General features: G+C 40.7%; 1 protein-coding gene across 1 annotated transcript in view; it reads left to right on the top strand.

The window, feature by feature from the left end:
- Window positions 1-2,783: 2,783 nt before the first annotated feature.
- Window positions 2,784-20,178, top strand: part of LOC124119974 (synaptotagmin-12-like) — a 41,108-nt gene continuing 23,713 nt past the window's right edge. Inside the window, exon 1 of the mRNA XM_046482686.2 lies at window positions 2,784-2,983. The gene's annotated coding sequence lies outside the window, so the exon portion shown is untranslated. The remainder of the gene's footprint in view (window positions 2,984-20,178) is intronic.

Genomic DNA, 20,178 nt, shown 5'->3' with positions numbered 1-20,178 from the left:
TTGCCATCCTGGACTCATGCTGGTTTTATAGTGCTAGGCCACTGAGTGAGTGAGTGAGTGAGTATGTTTTTACGCCGCTTTTAGCAATATTCCAGCAATATCACGGCGGGGGACACCAGAAATGGGCTTCACACATTGTACCCATGTCGGGAATCGAACCCGGGTCCTCGGCGTGACGAGCAAGTGACGCTTTAACCACTAGGCTACCCGACCGCCCCTAGGCCACTGAAATACCACGCCGGAGTGTAACAGGTATACCCTACTCAGACACAGTATATTGACTCCCAGTTGATCAGTCCAGGTTTTCTAACATAAATACAGAAACCCAGGCAGGATAACAACACGTAATATAACGTCCTTTGCTTTAATGCCGCCGGGGCTCGAACCACCGACCTTCCGCTCTCCGGGCAGACGCTCTATCCACTAGATCACTTTGGCGGTCTGAGTGAGTGTGGGGTCTTAACGCAAGATTGGATATTTCAGGTCATTAGCTGACCAAAAGTAGGAAAATCATCAATATAGGTTTACAACTTTGGTGACACAAGCATGTTATGGTGTTGATCAACGATCAGCGGTTCCTGGTATGACTGAGGCACGCAACCTGGTGTATCATTTTTTGCTTCAAACATTTTTTCCCGGCAGGAAATATGGAAGATCAAAGATACAACCTTTGAAAAATATTGTATGGTATACAATTACAGAAAGAGACCAATTGCGATAGCAGTGGTAACATGCGTTCCCATGTTTTTTGGTTATTTTTATTTAATAATTTACTTACCTTCGCATGTGTTTCTGACGAGTACCGACGATGGGGCGGGATATGCTCACCTTTTCGCGAGCACCACATCATTATTTCATAGTGATTCATAAACACATGCTCATGATATAATCGGAATTGTACAATCGACTCTGCGTTTAGCAGGGGTTTCTTATGAGTATGGAACGGGGTTTGTCGCTTTTGTTCAGTAATATCACGACGTATAGGTGAATGGGGGGAGAGATATAACAGCACAAAATAAAACAGGTGTTGTCACTGTTGGGAAACCCAGGATCACTTTTACATACTGAATGACCAGCTTAGACGGGGTCAGATCTGGGATTCGAACTCAGAACTACCGGATCCCGAACTGCCTGTTACAGATGAATTGATCACCTGGTGGCTGCGATACCAGGACAATGATTAAAGTGAATCTTTTGATAATTAGTTCCACTTTGCCAAAATCAATGACAGAGCATTTGCTATTACTATGTATGTAGCCTACAACATAACGGCAGTCGGAGACCCCATATGGTTCGAGATATTGCTGGCAGACGTTTCTTTAATCTCAAACACAAAGGACACTGTCAGTTGAGAAGATCGATACGCCAGGGGGAGGTAATTCTAAAATGACCGCATGGTGGCACTAAGTGAAACTGATATCACCATAGCAACATGTTTGAATGGGTATTGATTATATTTCAGTGCTGCGTTTCGGAAAGTGCGTAGAAATTCAGAACATGACAAACATGGATGCGAGTCTTTTGTTTCATCAGCTAAGTTTTCACGTAGTTTGTTGGAAGATGGTTCTATTAATCTCTTTGACACACGTCGACCAGGTTGAATTTTAACGTCTACATTGTCTTTATATGAAGTCTTTGGATTTGATTGTGTTGATAATTACATTTCTATTTTGTTACCACCCTCATCTCCGTGGGAATTCTGGGTTAGATTTGGCTCCCCGCAAAGTATGCCTGTCGTAAGAGTTGACTTAATGGACCGAGTGGTCAGGCTCGGTGATTAAGTTGATAACGTGTCATCGTACCCGGACCCCGTGGGACGATGCTCGTAATATCAATCTCTTGTTTGATTTATCCAGCCTTGCCTGATTACAGGCCGTCGCCATACAGCTGAGATAATGCTAACTATGGCGTTATTATAAAGATCTTACTTCTCTTGCAATTGCGTGTCCTTTTGCTGCACAGTATATTTTCTTCAACCTCCATACCGTGTACAAGTAGTACATGTAAGCGTCGCAGGGGATAAACATGTCCTCAGTGTCCCACGCTTGTCGTGACAACTGACTATAGAGGTCGGGTGGTCAGTTGACTGATTGCATGAACCCTGAAAGCGTGGGTCGAAGCTCACGCTTTCCGGCACTGATTGATTGGTCAAGACTTATTAATTACAATTACGATATATACGTAGTGATTGGCATGTTCCTGACGTTACACTGTCACTTAATGTGCCCTTATGTCTGTCATTAACAGAAGATGAAGGCAGTGACTAGTTGTCTTCTCATCCCTTTATATTGTAAGCCCGACTGGTAAGGCTCGCTGACAGTTATGTACGTCGTCGTGTCTCAATTGCGATGCTCTGATGTCAATTACTGGATTGTCTGGTTCACACCAGATAATGTACAGATCGCTGTCGAATGCTGGATTATTGATCAGTGCGGGGTTACACAACAAACAAACAAACAAACAAACAATAGAACACTCCTTCATGAGTCACGACAGTCACTGAAGAACGCCAGCTATATAAAAAGAACACATCGACCAAACGCATCTGGGCATTTTTCCAACACGGACTCCTCAAACACGTGGATGACCTTCCAAAAAACGCCTTTAGGCCCCACACTGAGGATTCCTCTGTATGTTTGAACGCTGCAAAATTTCAATACACACTTCATAGGAAATTAAAAGATGTTGAACGGTGCCCAATATTCCCATGAATAAATCACCCCGCCCCTGCACGAGCATAGCAAGCTCTGTGTTGTTCTAATCTCATTGATTTTTGTGTTTCGTATTCCTTGATGACCACAGCGCTGGTGGGGAGAACGATGGAACAGAAGCCATTCCCAGTGTGTCAGTCACTAGCATAGCTCACTCATAGTTGGTCTTATGGATATCTAGATAACACAGTCTACAGTAGGGATAGCAGCGGATAGCTCATGTGCCTAGGATTGGGCGTGTGGTGGCTCATGTTCAATTGAATCTTTTAAGGGTAAGTACCTGTGTTCTCCGCTAACCCCGGTGTATTATTCAAAAGCTTGATGTTGATGATGCGTGAGGGTATTAGGAGTTGTATATCCAGCTGGCAAATGACCTGTCGACTTGCAACGATCTTCGTAAACTGGGGATTTATACACTGACTGTGATACGTATAGCATATTGTAACAGTACAGGTAAAATAGGACGCACTACATAAACAGTGAGCTATACTAATTTAGCGATTGACGATGCATTTACATGAAATGAAACCTTTTGTTGACAAGTTTTCATAATTATGCCCTCGGTAATTAATTAAGATTGATAAAATTGTCACATGCAGTAAACTACGAGGTGTCACAATTTAATCTTTAAACTTGTTGATGTAAGATTTGCTTTGGTTGTTTGTGGTACTTGTAGTGCTTCAGGGGGAAAGATAACGTTTTCGCCTCGGTGAGTGCATCAATAATGCACTGACGAAGATTGATTGGCTGCATCTTGCGTCTGTGCTGCATGCCGTGATGCATCGGGGCATCTGAGGGCAGCACATTTAGGAGAATCCTGTCTTTATGATGTTCTTACATACTTATTGGATGTCTCACTAATCTTACCGTTCAAAGAAAAATGTATTGATCATTGTCAGTTATGTCATTAATCAACTGCAAGGTATTAAGAACGAATGTAAAACTCAGGAACAAAAACCGTTCCTGCATAACACCCGTTGATGGTGATAGTTCTAATTCGTGAATGCCTCGCAGGGTGAAACAAACATATTTTAGTTCTATATTTACACTGCGAAATAAACATATAGCCTTTTCCATATATTGCAGTACGTGGAAACGTTAAATAGGAAACAGTTAACATATGTGCACTTATGACATGTATAGCAAATGTGTGTTGTTATAGGTTGTGGTTGTGGTTTGGGTTTAACCTTTGTTATCAGTATCCTGTTGCCACAATAGGTGTATCAATAAACCACTGAAAGGTACTTTTTTATGAAGGTAATGTCTTTGTGTCAACATCGTTACTCGAATCAATCTCAAATATGGCCTTTGTAGTATTGATGCGGGAACTAAATAACCATCAATGATCTCATATAAGGCGATTGAAGTATTGTACAAACATTGAATGTATATTAATGTGCAGTATTGTGAGCGATCGATTCATTGTAATAGCCATTTATAAGTACCACTTACGTGTTTGTGTATTTTGATAGAAGCTTTACGCAAGGATGTTACATGTTGTTGCGGTACAAAAAGCTTCTGTAAAGAACATCTCTATTTTGTTGAACGCCTCACTGTTGTTCGTTCTGAATTAAGACCATTACACTGCATTAAGTTGTGTGTAGATGGATGTAATGTGTATTTAGACTTCTGTATTTGGACTCGCTGTCCGAGTGGTCGTGTGGTGTTGTAAACGTTTCGATGGCTTCTGCTCTCCAACACATCTTGGGTTCCAGCAATTGTTCAAAGCATAACTGTCTATGTTTTCTTTGTTTCTGAACATTATTCAACCATTACACGTGTTTAATGTTTTAGATGGCATTGGTTGTGCAGAGTAGGTTGTGAAGCTTTCTGTACTGTGGCACGACATGGCTGAAATATTGCCGATGTGACGTTAAATCTTCACTCACTCATTTCTGTTCTCTGGTCGTTTACCAAATAACAAATTTAGCCATGTGAACTTGGTCAGTCCTGCAAATGTGTTTGACATCATGCCAACCATTACTATCTTGGTAATGGAATTATGATAAGTATGATGTACAAATGATCTCATTCAGGTCTTTCAATTGCCTCCACCGGAATGATAAGAAATTGTCCATGTCAAGCAATATTAAAATAAATTATCTTTTTAAAATTTGTTATACTAACCCAATCAATTTGATGATATTTGACATGAGTTAACATGTACAAGACTTATAAACAATCTATCTTATCATCCTACAAAACTCAATTGGAGCCGAATGGTTATTTGCTTTGCCTGTGCCTATACAGTAAGCACATCCAAGGTTTGTGTCGTGCTTATCCTCATTTTCCTGGTGCGAAATTTCGCCGATGAAATGACTCGAATATCCATAACCTACTCATTTCAAAGGAAATTTCTCCTGCCTTTCTCCGCCTGGCGAGTAAATCACTCGGCCGTCGATGTATAAATGTCGTGGGATAAAGGATGTTCTGGTTGGAAGCCATCTTGCACGGAATCCGCCAATAACTTTACGTCGGATGAGGGCCAATGAGGACTTCAGCGACAGATCCATTGTGGTGATAATTGGAGCCTTTGCCACAGTTTGCTACGTTCAGATCTCTCCAGACGAATTTGTATGAACTTTACTTGCTAATAAAGCATCGACTCACACCTATCAGTCTTTAATGGATAAAGCTAACCTGTTTTTACATATGAAATGTTGAATATATTTTAGATTTAGATTTTAAGTAAGTTTAAGCTTCTATGTGATTCCCTCTGTGGGTTGTCAGGCCTTATGGTAACAATTGACACAATGCAAATTGATAAAGAGGTTTTCTGAGCTGTCGTTGGAAACTATCAATAATCATATATTCTTCTTTGGGTTGATGGAACTTCTCACAACACTTGTGAATGTATTGTTTAACTCATTTTACCTTCAGCTCAGGCTGCCTGGGTGGCGCTGTGTATGTAACGAGTTGCCATAAGGACAAGGCTTTGCGTGTGTGTGTGTGTGTGTGTGTGTGTGTGTGCGTGTGCGTGTGTGCGTGTGTGTGTGTGTGTGTGTGTGGTTCGGGTGGTCAGGCTCGGTGACGAGGATGACTGCGTGCCAAGTAAGCTATATCAATCACTGGTTGGTCCAGTCCAAATTCGATTATTTACAGGCCGTTGTGTAAGCATTGCTGACTGCGGCGTTAGACAAGCCGATGAGGAAAAAAACATTATCAAATACATACAGTTCTATGGAACCGTTACCGTTATGTGTAGAAATCATGCATATGCCCACCATAGGTGAGGTGAGGTGATATTGGGTTTAACGTCGCGCTTATATAGCGACGTGCATTCACGTGTGTGTGTGTGTGTGTGTGTGTGTGTGTGTGTGTGTGTGTGTGTGTGTGTGTGTGTGTGTGTGTGTGTGTGTTCATGGGTTGCCCTAAGGCCAGGTCCGCGTGTGTACGTTTACAAGTTGTGCTGTCCCCACAGTAAACGTATTGCATGTTCGACCAAGGCCCCAAGAGCAGTCATACCGAACTGCTTATATCTCTCATGGTCTATTTCAGGTTTTTTAAATCATCTCCATCTCAAATGAAATGTTGTCTCCATGGCAACCGCACTGAAAAATATGTCATAGACCATATGTGCCTAGTTTTCTGAACTGTGAGATGACGAAAGGTGCAGTAAGACCCGACAAGAAGGTTACATGCCTTTGCTGTAGCCACGACATGAACCTAATAAACATTTAGTGAGTAAGTGATTATAGCACATTGTTAGCAATATTCCGGCCATACCATGGGTTACTCATGGACTGCACACATTGTCGCAATTTCGGAAACCTGGTTTTCAATATGACAAATGAACACTTTAAACACAATGCTTTTAACATTTATAATAATGTTTAGAATTCAAAATTGTTTCCCATGGGCTGACATATTCAAGCAAGTTTGCAGTGTTCTTTCAAAACGGATATGATGTTTCTTTTAAACTGTTCTATAACAGATGACACGATTGGCTACTACGTGAATTCAATATGCAGAGATGTGTTGCTTTTTCGAAGCAGGCCTAGGGTCCTCTGGCCATGGGATTCGTATTGATAATGATCATTGGTTTCTATTGTCGTGCACCGTAGCCATGCACGTGGTCTCAGACGCCAGAATATAATTGAATAGTGTTCTAAGTGGCGTTAATCCCAACCAACTCGCTCACTTAATTCAACAGGCCTTTGTGATTCTAACATGTTTGAAAAAAATTAAAATGTACTGAATTTTTACATCTTTTCCAATATTCATATGACATTTCAAAAGAAAGATAACACGGCCGTCCATGATTCCACTATGAATGATAATAAATGTTAATCATCATGATGAATTACACAGATGATTTTACTCTCCAGATCAGGGCTCATACCTCCCAAATGATGTTGATTTGCTCGAGTAATTGCTGTTATAAAGCGTGTTTAAACAAGGGCATCGATAACTGGTCATGACGAAACTGCTTCTTAACACATAACCGAAACCTGTGACATTAATCACCCTACTACATTCTACATATGACAACAAGAAGTTTTGATGCAACAATACCAAGAACCGATAATCAAAACAAAACCTTAGTGATGGATAGTTAATAAATGAATGTCATTTACTGAAAGTCAACAAAAGTACTACGTGAATGCGATGACAAAAATCCAGTTAGACTTGGGAGGTGTCTGTTAGCACTGCACTGTTTGGTCAATTGATCACTGTATGCCATAATAGCAGGCAGTATTTGGTTTTCTCGCTGTTGGCTGTTGCTTCTCTAAGCACATTTAAAACCCTCTTGGTCATCTCAGTGTACATTTCATTAATATATACTGTCGGATCTCCAAATTAAATCACACTGTGTAGTACCCTTTAATCTTTTGTCTGTTTTCGCAAACCAAATAGTAATTACATGTGTCGCAACTGGTAACTCAAGTCATCGCTAAATGTGGAATCATATATTACTTGTGATATGTCTTCCTACCAACGTAGACTTATAGCCATGTTCCGGTGTAATAATTTCAGACTTGCTGTTGAACTGGGGCGTCACAACAACATCCCACATAATGAACGTGTCTGCACTTTCTGTTTTTCGAAGGGACATAACCATGTTGAAGATGAATTCCATGTTCTTATTATTTGTGACCAGTATTCTAGAGCAAGAAGAAACTCTTTTCCCAAGCGTCTCGTTACCCCTCCCTCTATTGAGAATTTTATAAGACTTATGTCAGCTGAAAACGAACAAATTATAAAAAGCTTAGGTAACTTTCTCCTCCAAGTCATGAACATTCGAACGGAAACACAGTCTTGAACGTTAAATCATTATTAAATCTACTCAGCATGCAGATATATATACAGTATATTTCCATTGTATTATGGGCCGGTGGCCTGAAGTCCCGAATAAATTTGTCTGTCTGTCTGCTAAACGCACTGCGAGCACAAATATGAAACCTTGGGTCATGCGAGAGAATTGTATGCTTGGACACATTACTGTTTAGCATAACACTGTGGCTGAAAATACCACCATTTATATTCTAAGTTGGCCATGAAAATCTGTTGAACAATGATAGCGTTTCCAAAATATGTTTTATTTTAAGCTAAGCTTAAGCTTGAAAAAGCTGGAATAATTTCCCTTTAGCCATAACCAAACACAGCCTATTGGAACTGGTGATAACCAATAATCCTATTCCAAACATTTTTGTTGCTCGATTTTGCCATTTTATCATCACATTGTCAACAACCTCTTCATTTTGCAAATGGGACAAAACCAAGAATGGTAATTATAACCTCAAGCCGAGAAGAAACCAAACAGCATCCATCACAAGAGACACCTAGGAAAATTAACTTTAAGAATACAATGGCCAGTCCGCCTCAAAATCGATGTGTATAAATCTTGAATAAGCTTCATCGGCCCATGGATGTACAAAGTGTCATGTTTGTCAGGTCGCTATCGCACACAGCTTAACCTGTCTAATGCGTGGCATTATAACCGTCGGTGTTATCGTTGTTTTAGCTGGAATATTGGCCGATGGAGTGCTTGCATTAGACAGATTAAGACTTCCTGGGAAGATTCCGAGCTTGAAACACCTTTCACGAGACAATTTTAGATCGTCATGTCGCGAAGGCGTAATTGAGGGAAATGACAATGACAGGGACGAGTAATTAGCGTCGTTGTACTCTCGTCTTTCTAACGAATGCTTACTGCCTGAAAACACGAACATTGATTTATACAACATTCTTCCTTCACGGTGTGAAACGTTGTTAACTGGCAATCACTATGCAAAATGACCGTTGTGATTGAAAGTTACCAAACATGTATTTATAGTCCTTGCGAAAACATGGTCACAATAAATCTTGTTTAAGCATAGCCATTTCAGATTTACACAGGCGGCAGTTTGTGTGCCAAAATTCATGGGCTCTTGTACCGCATTGCCTTATTTGGTATTCAAAAAGAACAACTTTCAGATTTTTTATGAATATGTAAGACATGACAGATTACATTTCTATGTTGAAATACTGTTCATGAATTATCAAATATATCATTTACAAAATATTTGTTACTTCATTTGTGTGACAAAGTCACCTGTGAATCGGAAACTCGTTTCAAATCATATTTCAAAGTGCACTAATATTAGTTTGTAATACAGTGGCATTAACAGATTCACATAACAGAAATCTAGTAAAATAGGTCTGTGTATGATATATACAGGGACGCACCTAATATATGATTTTCATCGAGATTTCCACAGACATATTCAACTTAAACATTTGCTGGGATTGGAAGGAGTTGATCCTTACACAGAAAGTCAAAATGACAGTTCATGTATAACACGTTGACACTTGTGACAGATCTAAAAAGAATTGTATCATTTATTTGTTATTGGCTGTAGCGCACCGTAGAGCATTTCATATTTAAAACTGAATTGCAGCATTGAACTACATTTATAACCAATATACACCAAGGCGACGACTTTATAATGTTAGACAAACAACACCCGGGATGGTGCTATTAGAGTGTGTGACATATCCGGACCAAACTGTGTGCCTCATTAAAATTAGAACATAAAGACAGCTAGGTATTCGGTGTGTCTTCCCCTTGCTTCCATTACGGTATTCCAGGCACCGTAATTACGTTTAGTCTCGTGCCCAGAGGCTTTTGAAGGCAGTTAATCCACCAGTGTGCGCAGAATGCAGACCCCTTCAGAGGATACTCTACTCCAGTTCATTAGAAATGGTTCCAGAAAATCCGGATATAAGAAGGAAGTAGGGGCTAAATGGCGGCTAGTGGGGATCGTTAAAGGCCAGAGATACATGCGGTCGTCGGCTTGGCTTCATTGTTGTTTGGTGAGATATGCCTGGTGTATTACTGACAGTGACATATTGCTTCAAATGACGGTTGTTTGCGCTCTGTTGATGGTTCAGCGGATAATGTGCGTCAGAAGATGGAAAATGTATTTCAGTCATGAATATTTTATTTTTTATGTTCTTTAAGTTTCGACAGTTTATTCTCTTTTGACGATTACCTACATTGTGTGAATATGGCTTAAACAACAGCATAATTTCGTACTGACTCACTGAGTCTCTCACTCAGTTACTGAGAGATTCACTGACTAATCCACTCACTGACTCACTCATTGACACAATCACTCGACAAATATGACTCTGACATAGATAATAAAGATCACTATTTGTACACATTCAGTTACACTGTTCAGGAGAGTCCTCTGCATCCTATGCTTGTCGAAGAGACTTCTTAAGAGAATCGGGTGGTCGTTATCATATGCTTGTCGAAGAGACTTCTTAAGAGAATCGGGTGGTCGTTATCATATGCTTGTCAAAGAACCTAAGAGAATCGGGTGGTCGTTATCATATGCTTGTCGAGGAGCCTTCTTAAGAGAATCGGGTGGTCGTTATCATATGCTTGTCAAAGAACCTAAGAGAATCGGGTGGTCGTTATCATATGCTTGTCGAGGAGCCTTCTTAAGAGAATCGGGTGGTCGTTATCATATGCTTGTCAAAGAACCTAAGAGAATCGGGTGGTCGTTATCATATGCTTGTCGAAGAGACTTCTTAAGAGATTCGGGTGGTCGTTATCATATGCTTGTCAAAGAACCTAAGAGAATCGGGTGGTCGTTATTAAATGCTTGTCGAAGACCCTAAGAGAATCGGATGGTCGTTATCATATGCTTGTGAAGAACCTAAGAGAATCGGGTGGTCGTTATCATATGCTTGTCGAAGACCCTAAGAGAATTGGGTGGTCGTTATCATATGCTTGTCGAAGACCCTAAGAGAATCGGGTGGTCGTTATCATATGCTTGTCGCAGAACCTAAGAGAATCGGGCGGTCTGGCTTGGTGACTGATTGCGGATCAGCGTGTGTGTGGCTGCTTGTACTACTTGTACCGTCCTGGACTAATGCCAGTTTTAAAGTACTAACCAACTGATATACCATACCGCAGTTTAACATGGGAACTCCGCTTAGACACAATATACTGACTCCGAGCCGGCGAGGAGTTGTGTCATCCCCGTAATGCCGAGAGCCAGGAAGGGTAACAGTTGCGTCCCTTGGACACGCCAGAAACCTATGTTTGTGGGTGCCAATCCCGGTTCGCCCCGATCATGTTTCTAGGTTTGTCAGCACCATACCCGTGCTCGTAGGTTTCACCGAAGTGGTAAACGTTTGAAACCTGCATCACTTCGGGCTTTCCTCCCACATTAAGCTGACACGCCGCGATATAACTGGAATACTGTTAAAAGCGGCGTTAAACCCAACTCACCCACTCACTCACTCATTATCAAACTATTAACAATGACTTGACAGAAGCATGTACAGGGCATTTCGGATACCATACATGACGACGGTAAGGCAAATAACATCTGTCTCTAATTTCAACACATCCAATAGGGGAGAAGGTACGTTAAATATTGATGTCAGCTATGTCAATTCCTATCAGATTAAATTTTTCCCCAACTCAATTCCTGTTCCAGCATGGCCTTGCTGTGTCTTTGCAGACACGTGTTGCAGAAAACCAGAACGCGTTTATAAAATTTGGGGATAGAGTATATGCTGGCTGCTCTCGTCCGGTAATTGTGGAGCGTGATTTGTCAGCATGCAGCCACGTCTTCTTGCAATGTGCAGCCTCCTGTTTATATTTCAACAAATTACCAAGCGACAGTAACACACCACGAGCAACAGTGTTGTCCGGGGAAGCTGGTTAGTGTCAGTGATGTTAAAAGCATTTGTGTTTTTGGAAACCGAAATGCTTGAATCAACGATGACTAACTACATTAGGTTTTTAGTTTTTTAGTCGATTTGAGATTCCAGCCTATTCACTGGCACGGTTGGACTATCAACGAAACGCGGTGATCTAACGATAATCGTTTTAGTGCTGAATACTACATAAGGTATGTGAGAGTATGTACTCACAAACAAATAAGCATTTTCTGTCTGCACTGCTACTTTGAATGATTAATGAGGCGTGAGATGAAATGGGTTGGATGTGGCGTTCAATAATGGCACTTATGTAGCGACATGCATGGATGTGTAACTATTGGTACATGCTGGTTTTATACTTCCAGCGCACTGAGATACCATGTAGTAATTTACTATGGATTCACCACTCAGACACAGTATACAGATCCTTGTTTTTATCCCTGCTATGCCGAACGCCAGACAGGGTTACATCAAGTACCATCTGTACATCTCGGCTAAGGGATCGAACCACCGACCCTCCGCTCTCCGCACATATACTCTATCCAGTCCAACACGGAGGCGTTCGAATGATTACTGATGTACACATGTGTGTGGTGCATACGTAGCTAGTGGGAAGTCTGGATGCAATAAATAACACTCTTCTCTGATTTTGATATCATTCTACTCTTTCATACATTTGTGAAAGTCTTTTTGTTTGTTTGTTGTTTAACGCCGCACTCAGCAATATTCCAACTAAATGACGACGGCTTGTAAATGATCGAGTCTGGACCAGACAATCCAGTAATTGACATCATGCGCATCTATCCACGCAATTGGTGTACGATGACATGCATCAACCAAGTCAGCGAGACTGACCACCGATCCCGTTGGTCGCCTTTTACGATACACATAGTCGCCTTTTATGGCAGGCATGGGTTGCTGAAGACCTATTCTATCCCGGAACTTCACGGGCCGTCTGGCAACAAATACACACGCACCTGGTGCTGACAAACCAAGTATTATAATCAGGGCGAATCGGGGTTCAAACTCATGAAGGTTAGAACCCCTGACATTCTATTTAATGTACATTGAATTGACGGAACTATGTTTTATTTGGCGTTCACGGGTGTCATCTTTCATCCAAATGTTAAAGACATCAAGTATTATGTTCTCTTCAGACTAAAACAACTGCAATCCGTTGGAATTCTAGGTTAGAATAACTCCCCCAAAACCCGTAACCCGTGGTTCGGGTGGTCAGACTCGGTGACGAGGATTACTGCGTGCCAAGTAAGCTATATCAATCACTGGTTGGTCCAGTCCAAATTCGATTATTTACAGGCCGTTGTGTAAGCATTGCTGACTGCGGCGTTAGACAAACCGATGAGCAGACAAACATTATCCAATACATACAGTTCTATGGAACCGTTACCGCTATGTGCAGAAATCATGCATATGCCCACCATAGGTGAGGTGAGGTGAAATTGGGTTCAATGTCGCGCTTATTTAGCGACGTGCATTCGCGTGCAATCACGTGTGTGTGTGTGTGTGTGTGTGTGTGTGTGTGTGTGTGTGTGTGTGTGTGTGTGTGTGTGTGTGTGTGTGTGTGTGTGTGTGTGTGGCTGCTTGTACAAGTCCGGACCGATGCCGATTTATAGTGCCAGCTCACTGAGATACCATGTCGAAGTTTAACACGAATACCCCACTCAGACACAGTATACTGACTCCGAGCGGACCAGTCCTTGTTTTAGCCCCTTTATGCCGAGCGCCAGACAGGGTAACAACACGTACCATCTTTTACCGTCTTTTGGTATGACGCGGCCGGGGATCGAACCCCGGACCTTCCGCTCTACCACTAGACCACGGAGGCGGTCCACACTCATAACACCAACATTATAACATAACCTTTTAGCTTGATTGATTTTGGCAAGACCCAGATCCAGTTTCAGCAAAATATCAATCTGATTTTTATCGATGTTGCTATTCCTAACCTGGCACGACGACCTCTTAAATAGTCCCGTGTTTGACGTTGCATTGTGGCACCGGACGCCCCTGTCCGTGGTCCTTTCCGGTCTCTGATTCATGTACATTGCGTCTCATTACATCACGTCATTGATCACGTCCACATGTCTTATTATAACAGCCGTTGTAAATGTCACATCTATTTCTAGGACGGTAACAACTCAACGGCATCCATCGATTTGTGCTTTTTCAGTAGGGCGCATTCTTTTTCAAAGCATATAATCCCGGAGTGACTGCGAAGACAGAAACCAATGATCAGGAGGACTGATTGTGTCTGATAATTCCCTTGGTGGTCACACAAAACATGTGCATTTGCGTCTCAGAACCTATCAATACCAATTCTTTGTAACAGTATGAAAATTAATTACGACCCTGTCCACTTCGTCCCCTTACCGTTTAGGAATTTTCCATCTACATGTGTTGCTGATGAAAGGTCATTTCACTGCAGTCGTGTAAGACTAATACATTGCGAATTACCCGATGCATTGAGGCGACTAAGCCTATAATATCCGTTGTGGGATTGGCTGGAGTTGAGAGTCTTTAATGTTCATTCACTGTCACGACCATCGCTTTAATAACTTTTCTTGTAACTAAGGAGTTCAGCATGAGCAAATTCCCAAATGCCTTTTGAAGACCAGACCTATTAAATATTTCGAAAAGATTGTAAAGAAATCATTATATCAATATGACATTCAAATGGTACTTGTGGGTACTTTGACCTTTTCAAGTACAATGTGCTCTTACTGCGTCTTTGAAGGAGTTAGCCCACATCGGTTATATTGTGGTGCCATGCCCCAATAAACAAAACTCCTATTCTGACATCAAGCACTGAAATGCTGAATGCTGACATGAAATAAACATATGATTTGTTTATGCCTGGACCCAAGAATATCCATAATGTAAATTTAAAGACAAAACATTGAATTTTGTACCATAGATGTATTCATCTATTTAAATGTCCTTTTTTAGCTCTCATGGATATAAGATGATGTATTTACAGGAAAAAGATTTAAACTGTAAACGTGTGTTGTGCCCAACGAGACTAAATACAAGAGATGAAACCCCTTTCATATTCATCAGAAATATCTGCCAAACGCAAAGTTGATTACTGGATTCCAACCATGTCATGATAATGTGTTTATGAATCACTATCAAATAGTGATAACACCAGGTGTCCGCGAACAGAAAGACTAAGGAAGATAGTGCATTTCGATTATTCTCGCCACTGTCAACAAAATCCTAATGTTGTATATCATACCATTACTTCGTGTCTTTTTTTTTCACGTGCAATTATGTCCAGAATTGTAAACATGATGTAAACTATGCTCTTGTTCCACCTTTGATAGTTTTGAAAATGAAATAACTTGACTTTACTTGACATAACTGGGGCTATGGTCGTCACTTGATATAAAGTCCCTCTAAAAGAGTATCACCGACAGTATTGTGAACCATACGTATTGCTGCCATGAGGTTATGAGGTATAAGAAAGGACAAATTGTTATAAAAGCAAGAAGACTACTATTCTCGACAGGTCCACGAAATGAACACCACCTTGCCTGCATAGGTTACAGAAACATGTGACACTGAGTATTATCATTTTTATTCTACAGATAAACGCACACACACACACGCACACGCACACACAGACATGCACATCATGGACACACACACACACACACACACACACACACACACACACACACACACACACACACACACACACACACACACACACACACACACACACACACACACATACATACATACACACAAACGCACACACACACAGAGACAGACACACAGACACACACACATACATACACACACACAGACACACATACACACACACACATACACACACACACACACACAGAGACACGCACATACAGACGCACACACACACACACACACACACACACACACACACACACACACACACACACACACACACACACACACACACACACACACACTCCGGGCTGCTCGCAGCTCGTTCAGGTTGTTTGACTTAAAATGGGCCATATGGTGATGACGATTAACAATATGAATCAGACTGTTATAAGTCATGGCAGTGAAGTGATTCTAGACATATATATATATATATATATATATATATATATATATATATATATATATATATATATATATATATATATATATGTTATGGCTAGATGTTCATTCAGACAAAGGCTGTCCTGAATCGGACGCTGAGACACGTCTACCATTTACTTTAAACATAAATTGATGGGCATAATATATTCTACTCTGATGTTTGATACGTTTGAGGAAGATAATTCGGATTCTCAAACTAAGCGATCCTTGCCTGGACATTTCTCGCAGAATTTCTGTACCGGAGCGAAAATATAGCAAAGAACATAAGCATTTGTCAAACGAATGTTACTAACATTGTGATCATTACTTATAGATGTGACAAACGCATTGGGATAAAGTATGCACATTTAAGGACAGAACTCTTTTCATAATCAAATGAAATGCAATATACCCCTGCTAGCTGTATTGTACACTGATATCCACCGAATCGCAAGGACATAGTTGGTAGTGTCCTTTTATAGGCTTTTTGTTACAGAAGTGAGAAATAATTGATGAGAAACATTGTTAGGTCAAACAGCTTAATGAAAACATTACAACTCCAATTGTCGTATACATTGTTTTTATTTCTTTAGAGTAAGTTTGCTTATTGGTATAAAAGGGTTAGTGTATCTTTCACAAAGTGAACAAATGACTTGCCTTTGCATGTGTTTTTGACGGATGTCACCTGTGTGACAGGATACGCTCACCTTTTCACGAACACCTAGTATCAGCACTATTGGATAGTGATTCATAAACACAAGCTCATGATTCTGTCGGAATCGTACAATCGACTCTGAGAATTTTATGAATATTGAATGGGTTCTGTTGCTTGTATTTCAGTGCAGCTAAATGCAACTCTTGTTTGTCGTCAACTGATGTGAAGATATTTGGAAATGTAACAGTCATTACAGAAAGGCAAGACTAAAAGTTCCCATCCCATTTTCATGTTTTCTGTTTTACTTTGCAATTTGTACAAGGTCGTCCCATTGTAAAATAAAAGATGAAAATGGGAAAGGAACTAGAAGTCCTGCATTACTGTAATTACTGTAAAATAGCCCTTGCGTATTAAAGTTGATCTTTTTCCTTTAGCCTTGGAATGGCTTTACAAGGCGCAGCACACCTACTTGGTAGCGAGTTTAAGAAACAATGACCTAAGAAACAGTGCTTCGTGTAATGTGAAGATGCTCCTCTGGGACGACTGGTGAAACTGATGCTGTTGCCGCAGGCCAGTGTTTGTATCAAATGGAACAGTGAAAGCCAATCCTCTTAAAGAATTCGTCTTGAGAAGAAAGGCCGGACACCGCCATGTTTAACTTCTTTTCATCGAATGCCTCCGGGAATTGTCGAAATAGAATACGTAAATGGGTATTCTTGTTTACATCGAGTTTCTTGCCTCCAGACATGATGCAAAAAGCTACCATTATTTCACTGACAAAAATAACCCAAGCAATTTTTAAAGTGGTTCTACTTGTATTTTTATCTTTACAACTATGTGGTAGACATGTTTACAATGACTAAATTACAAAACTATGTATTTTCAAAATGCAGCAAATTGCTTTCCAATATGTTATTTTTAGTGCATTGTTGAACACAAGTTTGTTTAAATAACGATTATTAATTTAGCTGTGTTTATTTTGGCAAGTGCACCAGTCAGACTTTATATTATCAGAAATGCAAATATCAACATGCTTCATTTAATGAACTAGTCATCTATTTGAAAATTGATCTGATTTAATGCCACACATAGGTTGAAAACTAAATCGAATGAAATATATTGAAATAAGCGTACGCGTTCATCTGAATTGAATGCTCATCGTCAGCGTTAACCTGACTGTAAACAGATCCTAAGATCGATTATGTTCATTCTGTCAGAGTGTAAAGCCAACGATATTTTCCGGGATCAATTCGTTCACTGTTATCTGGTCCATCTCTGCCATCAGAAACAGGTCGTTGTTGCTGGAGTGCAAAGAGATTATCCGATAGTACTGACTGAAATGGAACACTTTGGTGGTATGACCCTCGAAGCGTGGGAGGAAGCCTTTGTGCTTTAAGAATATGATTCCTTCGTCAATCCAAGCGTTATATCCTGATTAATTTCCAGTCGTAATGCATTATGTTCAGCAATACGTATCATACTTGAAAAAATCGAAATAAGATCAGATGACTATAGTTGGTTGGTTTGTTGTTTAACGCCGCACTCACCAATATTCAAGCTATATGACGACGGTCTGTAAATAATCGAGTCTGGACCAGACAATCAAGTGATTGATATCATGTGCATCGATCCACGCAATTGGGATCGATGACATGCATCAATCAAGTCAGCGAGCCTGACCACCCGATCCCGTTAGTCGCCTTTTACGACAAGCATGGGTTGCTGAAGACCTATTCTACCCCGGATCTTCACGGGTCAGATGTTATATACTCCACATAGATAGAACACATGACCAGGACATGGTGTGGAAGTGACACAGTGCTGACATAGTGCTGACACAGTGTTGACATAGTGCTGGCATAGTGCTGACACAGTGCTGACATAGTGCTGACGAAGTGCTGACATAGTGCTGACACAGTGCTGGCATAGTTCTGACACAGTGCTGACATAGTGCTGACATAGTGCTGGCATAGTTCTGACACAGTGCTGACATAGTGCTGACAAAGTGCTGACATAGTGCTGACACAGTGCTGACACAGTGCTGACATAGTGCTGATAATACATGTAAGTTCCCCAATACCCATAAATTGGCAAGACTATTTTCCAACAACAGCACTGAACACTTGCGAAATATATGTACAATTGTATCTATACTCGTGAAAGAGTTCTAAAACCCTTCATCTTGATGTTAATTTAAACATGCATTGTATGTATACAATGTCCTAAATTGCTCTATGTATATTTTTCTAATGTTAATCATATTTTGTACTCTTTTACCACCGTGGGTGGTTTTGGGTAAATAAATGATTCTGAATCTGAATTTGTCTGAAGATGGTAAACGTTATCAGTTATAAGTGGTTTGGTACTGTCGTGCTGAAGGTGACGTAACATGAAACAACGTGAGGATGTAGCTTTTGTCCTGCACTTGCGTCAGATCTGTGCTCACCGTGTGGGAGAATGCCAACCACATTATTACTCTGACAAACTGTCGGCCTCCCGTTTCAAGTTGGGGGTCAAACGTTAATGGCGACGTCCAAAACCTCTGAAAGGCCGTCATTCTCTGAGGCCTGCATGCCTTACGACTACGGTTCTGCCTGTTGTCAGATATCCTTTGCAATCCTTGAATTGCTACTGTTGTTGGTGTTGCCGTTGTCGTACACGTTTACCGCAAATGACGTATGCGTATAACGTGGTCCTGGGCAGCCGTTGTTACACTGGGTCGAACTGACCTGGGTCTGTCACATGAGCTCGAGGTACCATTCTGTAGGTACCGTTTCTAACGTCTAGAGATGAAGATCTGGGACACATTGAATATCCTGGCCACAGCATTACTGTTATTTTTCTCCTTCACGTTCTCCGCCAAGGGATTAATAGCATTGGCATCATACATCAGATATATTAACCTAAAATGATTATTTGCAACCCAGCATTGTATCTCTTTACTTCCCATTATAGAACTGTATTTAATCTTGTAAATTAATTGTAGCACCAGCTGCTACCTACTGCGTGGAGGTAATTATATTTATTGAACAGGGAAATGGTATTTGCTTGGAATTCCAAACGTCTTTATGCTGCGCCTACAGCTAGTGCAACTTACCAATAGTCAGCGTTTATTCAAAATCAATGTTTTCGTCTAGTGTGTGGAGAAGAGACTTGTGAATGCCTTCTAAACACTCTATGCTGGAATTGAAAACTCCTCCCTGGACCCCGTCAGTAGAATACTCAGATCTAGTCATATGGATGTATCAACCTAATGGCTAAATATAATATTGACCTCAAACACTAGCTCTGTGTTAAGTGGGCGGTATTTGTTATTCAAAGAAACTCGATGCTTTTTATTCCAATCATTGTGTTACCCAAGAGATAGATTTGTGCTGGACTCTTAAATGAAATCTCCAGTAATGTTGCATTGCACTAGATAATCGTTACTCTACAATGTAATGGTTGTTATTGAGGCATAACGTAATCGCTTTCAAGAGCCACCGAAACGGCATAGAAGTAACTTTCATTACCTTCAAATAGCGTCTTGACAATGTCTTCCGGCTATCGGTAACGTCA

The sequence above is a fragment of the Haliotis rufescens genome, unplaced genomic scaffold (genome assembly GCF_023055435.1).
Source record: "Haliotis rufescens isolate VD_foot unplaced genomic scaffold, xgHalRufe1.0.p SCAF_119, whole genome shotgun sequence".
NCBI lineage: Eukaryota > Metazoa > Mollusca > Gastropoda > Lepetellida > Haliotidae > Haliotis > Haliotis rufescens.
Note: the sequence above shows the minus strand (reverse complement) of the source record. Positions and strands in the feature narration are given on the sequence as shown.